General features: G+C 40.0%; 1 long non-coding RNA gene across 5 annotated transcripts; it reads left to right on the forward strand.

The window, feature by feature from the left end:
• Positions 1-312: 312 nt before the first annotated feature.
• LOC308404027 lies at positions 313-7,614 on the forward strand. Of its 5 annotated transcripts, XR_013973045.1 has the most exons (6): positions 316-3,868; positions 5,388-5,544; positions 6,244-6,313; positions 6,713-6,832; positions 7,117-7,175; positions 7,358-7,614. It is a non-coding gene; the product is annotated as an uncharacterized lncRNA (long non-coding RNA). The 5 variants fall into 5 exon arrangements; XR_013973043.1 differs by having other exon boundaries at positions 313-3,868; positions 6,244-6,832; XR_013973046.1 differs by lacking the exon at positions 5,388-5,544 and having other exon boundaries at positions 317-3,868.
• The last annotated feature ends 882 nt before the right edge of the window (positions 7,615-8,496 follow it).

Raw genomic sequence — 8,496 nt, forward strand, 5'->3', positions numbered from 1 at the left:
GACGCCTCCACCGTGACCTCCACTTCTGAGAGGAATTGCCCACAGATCAAGCATGGAGTGTGCCTGAATGGACATACAGAACTCCAAGGTTCGGCCCAGTGTTGAGGGTTTTCCCAAAGGAGAGGGCCCAGCGGGCGGTGCCTCACAGCCCTCTGCCTCTGGGAGTGGCCCCTTTCTACTAAGGAGGCAAGAGGTGGCCAGGAGTCTGTCAGCAAGTTCTGCATGTCCTGGTGACCCTCCACCTGTTTCACAGGTGGGTGCAGCCTGATCTATCTAGTGAAAGTCTAGACAGACCAGACCAGCTCAACCACACAGACACTTCCTACCTGATTTGAGGACAAAAGCAGAGTATGCAATATGTGGGACACACACACACACACACACACACACACACACACACACACACACACACACACACAGATCAGTTGAAAGGGACAGAAGAAATGGCAAAAGTGAGAATATCTCACACACACACAACAGAGGGGGAAGAGATAGAGAAATTGGCAAATGTGAGATCATGCTAAGCAGCTTGAACTGAAAGTGACTGGAAATGTTTACGTTAGATCAGCCACCCATCCATTCTCTGCTGTGTTTCTTTTCCAGTGTCACAGGGCAGCTCGAGCCTATCCCAGCTATCTTAGGGCGAGAAGCAGGGTACACCCTCGACAGGTCACCAGTCTGTTACAGGGCTAACACAGATACAGACAACCCTAGACACTTAAGAGCATTTCAGAGTTTCTCCACAAACTAGGATTTTGGAAAGAGGCCGGAGCACGTGGAGTGAACCCCCACAAACACTTTGAGAACATGAGAAGTCCATACAGAAAGACCTCAGCCTGATAGTGGAGTTGAACTCAGGACCTTCTTGCTGTGCGGGCAACTATATTAACCACTGTGCCACCGTGTTGCCCTTGTTTGTTCACCCGTCAATGAATTCATTTACTTCATTACTAAGCTTCTTACCTTTACACATGCACCCACACACAGGGGAAAGAGCTAGAGGAAATGGCAAATGTTAGATGATAATCTCTCTCTCACTCACACACACAAGACAAGGGGAGAGAGAAAGAAGAAATGACAAATGTGAGATCATCGCACGCACACACACACACTCACAAACACACAAGCACACAAACAGACACACACAGGGGATAGAGATAGAGGAAACGGCAAATGTGAGATCAAGCTAAGCAGGTTGAATCAAAAGTGACTGGACATATTTACGTTTGATCAACGGTCTCCAAAATGTGAGTGAAGTTGGCCCCCCCACCTTCTTCAAATGCAACAAAAGTGGTATCAAACGTTTGTGCTACGTTTGTGCTGCAAAAATTTTCGTTTGTGCTGCTATCATTTTAAAGATATTAATAAAAATTTCTAGAGGTCATCAGAGGTCAACCAGCCCCCTCATATTAATGGAATCAAACAAAATTGGTGTCAATCAGTTGTGCTATGTTTGTGCTGGTTTGTGCTCCTAAAATTGTTGTTTGTGCCGCTATCATTTTAAAAATATTAATAAAACAACGTCTTGATGCGTGCTTAATCATCCGGGTAAGTAAATTCCAAAAGGTTGATTCTGTTCATCCGGACACTTTCAGTGGGAGAAACGTTTCGTCACTCATCCAAGTGACTTCTTCAGTCTCAGCTGACTGCAGTTTTCCCCAATCTTATAAACAGTACATTTGACCTTTACATTTTCATTAATGTCTTTGAAAACAGAAGCAGCACAAACGACAACTTTAGCAGCACAAACCAGCACAAACATAGCACAACTGATTGACACCAATTTTGTTTGATTCCATTAATATGAGGGGGCTGGTTGACCTCTGATGACCTCTAGAAATTTTTATTAATATCTTTAAAATGATAGCAGCACAAACGAAAATTTTTGCAGCACAAACGCAGCACAAACGTTTGATACCACTTTTGTTGGATTTGAAGAGTGAGTGAAGTTGGCCCCCCCGCTCACGTCTCCAAGACATTTAAATGGATGTGCTGCAGGGATTGTCATAACATAACCTGATTAACATGTTATCTGCTGACTGTTAGGGGTCGACAAGCAAAACGAGCTCCTGGTACAAAATGCCTTACTGTTTCCCATTACCACAAATGATGCAAAGGTTGCTCTCCACAAATGTGGGCATAGTGTGCTATGAGTGCGACATAAAACTGTAGAGATAGAGCTTATGTGAGATGTTTGTGTGATGCTATAACAGAGCCGCAACAAATTTTTTGAAGTGATCAGCAATAGCTGTGAAGCTATTCATTACTGAGTTCATGTTTGGAACTTTGATTTCTGTTTATTTTTCTGTTTGTTTTCAATAAATTGGATGCTCAAAAAATGCTTTTGTCCAATTTCTGCTTGTTGCATGTTGAAGCTCTACTTGGAACCTTGTTAAGATCCAACCATGCAAAATATGACTTTTTTATTTTTTTGTTGCAATTTTTCAAGAGGTCTTAAACTTTTGATCGGGACTGTATCTCTATTCAGACCAGCTTGATTGTGACATCACAGAACAGAACCTCCCTGCAGTCTGTTGTTTTTATTGTGTGTGTGTTTTTTTTTAAATCTGCCATTGCTTTAGATATTTCAACCTTTTTGAAAATTATTTTCTTTTGCAGTTAGGATCCTTATTTGCTTTAAATCCATCACAGTACAGCAAACTAACCTTTTTAAACACAACCGAGTATTTTCCTGCAGCCTTTAAGTAACACAGTCTACCTAAGTTTGATTTGTAGCACGTTTCACACTATGTAAAAAACATAATGTTACCTGTACAGACCCAGTATGTGATTTAAAAACACGAGGACTTACACGTGATCTTTAAATGAGGAGTCCTTACCTTTAAATGTAACGTCTCTTCTTCCTCTCCTGTCTTGTCTTTCTAAACCTTCTTCTTGTCTCAGCTTGATTTCTTGTTTCTTCGTGTCAAACACCGCAGCCGGCGATTTGGCTACCAACGCACTGTGCTACACACTACACACAGTTTGTGTGTGCTGACATTTGTTGAGCTGATAGAAACGCTGCATTTGAAATTATCTGCCAATTAAAAAAAAAAAAAGTCACTCCCTTTATGCGTCTTCCTCTTCGGATAGGTAGATCCCAACGTACCGAAGCCGCAACTTAGGGACACATGCCGTTTTTCCGGTCTTGTGGCAAAAAGAAAAAGAAAAAAAGAAGAAAAAACCCCAAGTGTCCCACTCTTAACTCCTGACCTTTTCAAATGTCCACAAAGTCCGCATTGACTCTACAACTTCCTTTATCTTCGTTCCCATGGTAACGAAGGGATACACATATTTATAAAGGAGAATGCGCTTCTATCTGATTCTATCTGAAAAACCGTTGAGAAGTGCTGTGGTTTTTAGCCCCACTTATTTGCGCTCTTCCTCTCCTTCATCGGGTGCAGCTTCACCTAGGGATGGATGGACACACACACACACACCCACTGCTCCACCCCTCCCCTGATGCTGCTCAGCCACAAACCACACCCCGCCACAGGCACGTGCAGAGGGGGGGCTAGAGGGGCTTGAGCACCCGCCCCTTTCCTGATGGGTGCCCAAAGTGCCCTTTTGTTGAGGCAACTTTTTAAAAAAAAATTATTATTTTTTTTATGTGTGTGTGTGTGCGTGCGGAGTCTTGTCTGTGCCCATCAACAATAATATTTAACTATTAATCACAGTTTTGCTAAATAAAAGGATCTGGCTTGCATCAGTCACATGATCACATTTAACCAATGATCGCCCTTGACGGCAGAACGCGCTGGTTACGAGCCGGGAACGAGCTCACAAAGAGCACGCGCATTTGTTGCGGTCCGGAGCTGTAGGAGAAACACAAGTTAACTCAGAGACACAGACTGATGCGACAAACCCAGTAAGTAGGTGCACAGCGTGCACTGTAGTGTATAGCACCCAGGAGTATTAGCTTATTACGTACACGTTGGTAAGTTGTCTTGTGGCAACTGACGAACTGAAACAAACGAGCGTGCTGTGTGTGCAACAGCGCGACAAACATTACCTGTCCTTTTATTAACTGCACAAGCAGTGCTGGTCACAGCTGCTGGCTACCTGTGTAAGGCTGTCATGGATCTGTAGCTCTGTCACCGTTTTAGGGAACATATTTAGTTTTAAAGTAAGTTTCCGGGCTTTTCCTGCCTTTCTGGAGGGATTATATTTCACTAAAAAACGATCTAATATGCATGTCCACATAATAATTATTATAATTATAATATATTAAAAACACACGCTGTATTTTAAAGAACATACATTAAGAAGCAGATTATATTAGATTTATATTTTAAATAAGACAAAAGTTGGATTTTACAGCAGTAAAATTATTGTATCTCTACAGTTTAAAAATGTAATAAGCTTTGCCCCTGCACAGAGTGGATAGTGAAACAAATGGAATCATCATAAATACATTATTTCATATTTATTACTTCCCCCTCCTCATTGCGTTATTATTGTAGCTCTAGTAATAAATAATAATGTAAGGATTATGGATCAGCACCGTGATGCCCATAGTATATACAGTATTCTGAAGAAGGTCTAAAATGTCACTGTGTGTGCGTGCATGTGTGTGTTTTATTTAGATGGATTTTTTTTTAAAATATTACTCATGATATAACATTGTCCAGACATGCCTGGTAAGGACATGAGGAGGAAACAGCAGGAGCTGTGTGAGGCTACTAAAGGCAGTGCTATAACATTTTTCTGTCATCATTTTATTATAGATTAAGTGCAAGAGTTGTTAGGTGTGGATAATTAGATTATAGTTTATTGCAATAGCAAGTTGTGCCTTCAAAGGAGCTTGCAAAGACTACGATGACCGGGATGACTGAGAACCTTCACAGACAAGTTGTGCCTTGTTCTCACATAGCAAGTGGAGAGTGATATATGAAATGATGGGATGGAAGGAAGAAGAGAAGCAAAGAGTGATTCACAGGCAGAGCCTAATTTATTTCTCACAGTTTTTTGTTGCCTTATGGTTCCAAGCGCTGTCACCAATCTTTGCATTTTGTTATTATCTCATGACACTTGTTTAATCAGCTACCATCTCTCCTATGGACTTTTTAATGTCTACAGTCTCAGATCAACACAGCCCTTCTCTTCCCATATTAGATTCTTGATGAATGTGTGTTGTTGTTATTCAACCTGGTTCAATGTGCCCCTTTTTAACTTTGAGCACCCGTCCCTTTAAACCTCTCTGCACGGCCCTGCCCCGCCACAGTGCTTTTCAGATTTTTAAAATGTAGTTAATGAATTATTCAGTGTGTTTCAAACTAAACTGTTTATAAAACCAACAAAACCCCTAAAAATTAATCTTAACTACGTGTTTTGTCAGTTACTCAAAACATTTTTCTAAATGAGATAATATGTGGTTTGTGGCTCAGCTGCAGGGAGGGCTTTGGCTGGTGGGTTCAGGGTGTGGTGTCAGGGGATGCTGACCCACACGGCTGTTCTGCATCATCTGATCATGTTGGGACTGTGTGCTGCACGGGAAGAAGGTGGCTGGAAAACTGCACAAGCAGAAGAAACCAACGACAAACTGTAAATAAAAGCATCTACGTGCTTGTAACATGCATGCTTTACACCCTAACTGTTTATTAAGCATAACAAGGTTTTAATAAAATAGACATTGATTTCCTTAAACAATTTAGAAGAAAAAATAGCAGTCATCATAAAGCTAACAAAAAAAAACACGGAAAAAATGCCTGAATAGCACAAGTGATTAATGCCATCAAGCTAATGCTAAAGAAGCAGCAGACAATGACAGGTCAACATAAAATAACTAAATCTTAAGGAATGAGTAATAACATAATGTATGATTAACTATATTTCACATTTATGAATGAATTACATTTTTCAGGTTTATTATCATTATGATTCAGACATAATGCAGCTGTAAAGATCACATTTAGTAGCAAATTTCTCATCAATAGAACCCAACACTAATTATATTTGATTTGGAGAGAATTAGAGAGATAGAGAATTATAAAAAGGGAATTAAAAAACACAGCATGGTACATTATTACAAATAAGGCACTCCCACATCAAAAGTAAAACTTGGAAGCTTTGTGTCTCTGTCATTATTTCTTCTGCCATACAGCTACACCGCTGGAGCATGGTACACAGAAGTCGCTTTAAAAAAATACATTTAGTATAGCTCTTCAGGCATAGAAAACATAACTTTACCTTACATCGAGGACAAACAACAAATTTACAATTCCACTTGCTGTACTCAACCAGGAGGTGAGACAGGGACGGATAGAAGGACATCCGTGGACTTCCTCCAATGAACCAAAGGTTATCTGGGCAGGTTTGTAGTGTTTTTAGTGATTTTCACAGCAGTCTTTCCAAGGCCGTGGACTCTCCCATTCCCTCAAACACTGCAAGCAGAATTCAAACGGCTGTCCATTTACTGCTGTGCACACTTTACAGAGGACATTCAAATCTGATCCATTCTCTCTTATCACAATGGATCTGCATTCGGGACACTACAGGGAGACCTCCCTTATGGGGATGCTGCTGACATATTATAAATTGTTATATCTATATTTAGCCTAATGGTAAGGAGAAATATTACTTTTTTCCACCGTCGAGATCCTTTGAGATCAAAGTGGATCAACAGCTTCACCAAATGAAGCACTATAAAAACTGCACAGGAAAAATATCCCTAACTTCACCTGTGATCACACGGTAGTTTTCTGTTGCAAAGGGAACAAAGAGAAAGACTTCACTGAGTGAAAAAGGATGAAGATACAAGCTGGTGATGATCCAGTGCACCTGGTCTCAGGACGTGAAGAAAAAGCCTGATCACCTTCTCCACAAAAACAAGGTGAGCTTAATGTTATGATTGATTTTAGCTTTTCAAGTTATGTATGTTACTTTCATAATAGTCACAGATTATATTGCAAACGCAGTGATTGCTGTTATGTGTATGATGACCAAAACTCTCTAAAAAACTGTTATTTCTTGCTGGCTTTCAATGGAAGATTATACCCATCCATTCAATTGAATTTGTTTTGAAGTCTTTTTCTGCTTTGATTGAGCTTGAAAGTCAAAAACACCACCAACAAAAAACTTTTAAAACTGCTTTTTGTTTCCTTTTTTCCTTTGAAGAAATCCTGAGCAGGAGGAACCAAACAGCTAAGAGCATCTTGACCACAGTGGGGGAAAAGGTGTGCACTGAGGATGATTTTGAAATATTAACTTTGTTGTCACTGCTAAGGAGTTTTGGACACAGAAGGAGTGTGTTTAAAATGTGTGCATCTTCAGTGGTGTTCAGGGAACCTGACATAATAGTTTTTGACATGTTTAAATATTTTGTGAGGTTCATCTCTGTCCTCTGTTGTGTGTGTAGGATATCTTATGGCTGAAGTCCGGCTGACTGTCGCTGGGAAGCTATTGGTGAACGACTCTGCATCTCTATCTGAATATGGGCTCAAGCCCTCGTGCGTGGTGCAGATGGTGGTGAAGGTCCACAGAGGCTGACAGAGACCAGCAATATGATACATCCAAAGGACAAAATGCATCATCTTTGCTAACTGGCACTGAACTGTGTCGTCTTTGATCTTTGGTTTTCTTCTACACTTAAACATACAGCTCAATGAAGCATTAAATGTAAGCGACTATATAACTTACTTGTTATAATAGTCTTACAGAGTAGGCCTTGAGATGGAGAGGATAGATGCAGCTTCAGTAAAAGACATTTTCAGGGAAAGAACATTTTCCAATTCCTCTTTGGAAATTTGAATATTGTGAAAAATGACTTGAAAAAACATGTTTTTAATAAGGCTTTGAGCTAAATGTGGAAAAATGTTGCTACTAATTCCAGCATCATTCAGTTTACAAACGGCGTCCCATTGAATAACTGGAATCCCCCCTCCCCCATTTTCACATAATGTGAAGCCATCCAGTGGGATGGTTCACATTTTTGAAACTCCTGATATTGCATGAAATCCCTTTATGCACACTTTGACTACAAGGGGTAGCCGACAAGCATTAAAAAAGGATAATGTTTTTAAAAATGGGAAGAGCAACCAAATTATAACATAACATTAAAGTGAGCATGTGCTACACACCTCCTGCATGAATCAATAAATTCAGATATATTTAATCAGTGATGCAAAATCTTACAAAACATGCTTTGGTTTTGTCGAGTGGACTCTTGCTGCCTTTAGCAGAGAGTGCTAATTCTGGGACTGGTGGATGCTTACAGCACACAGTATATGAAGAAAACTATAAAGATGTTTACATACAGCCTATAAACATGGAGTGATGGTAATACAACCACAAATTTGTTTCACAGCTGAAATTAATCAGATAAAAATAAAAACTGCATTATTTTTTAATGCTGTGCCACTGGTATTCTATTTGTACTTGTCTAGATTTATACTCCTCTACACCTCTTTAGATGCTGTATTGCTTTAAAACATTGATGTGAAGATACCAGTGCCCATTCTGCTGGTTAAAAAAATAAGAAGGTAATCTTTAAATACA

The sequence above is a fragment of the Rhamphochromis sp. 'chilingali' genome, assembly GCF_963969265.1.
Source record: "Rhamphochromis sp. 'chilingali' genome assembly, chromosome: 10".
Lineage (NCBI taxonomy): Eukaryota > Metazoa > Chordata > Actinopteri > Cichliformes > Cichlidae > Rhamphochromis > Rhamphochromis sp. 'chilingali'.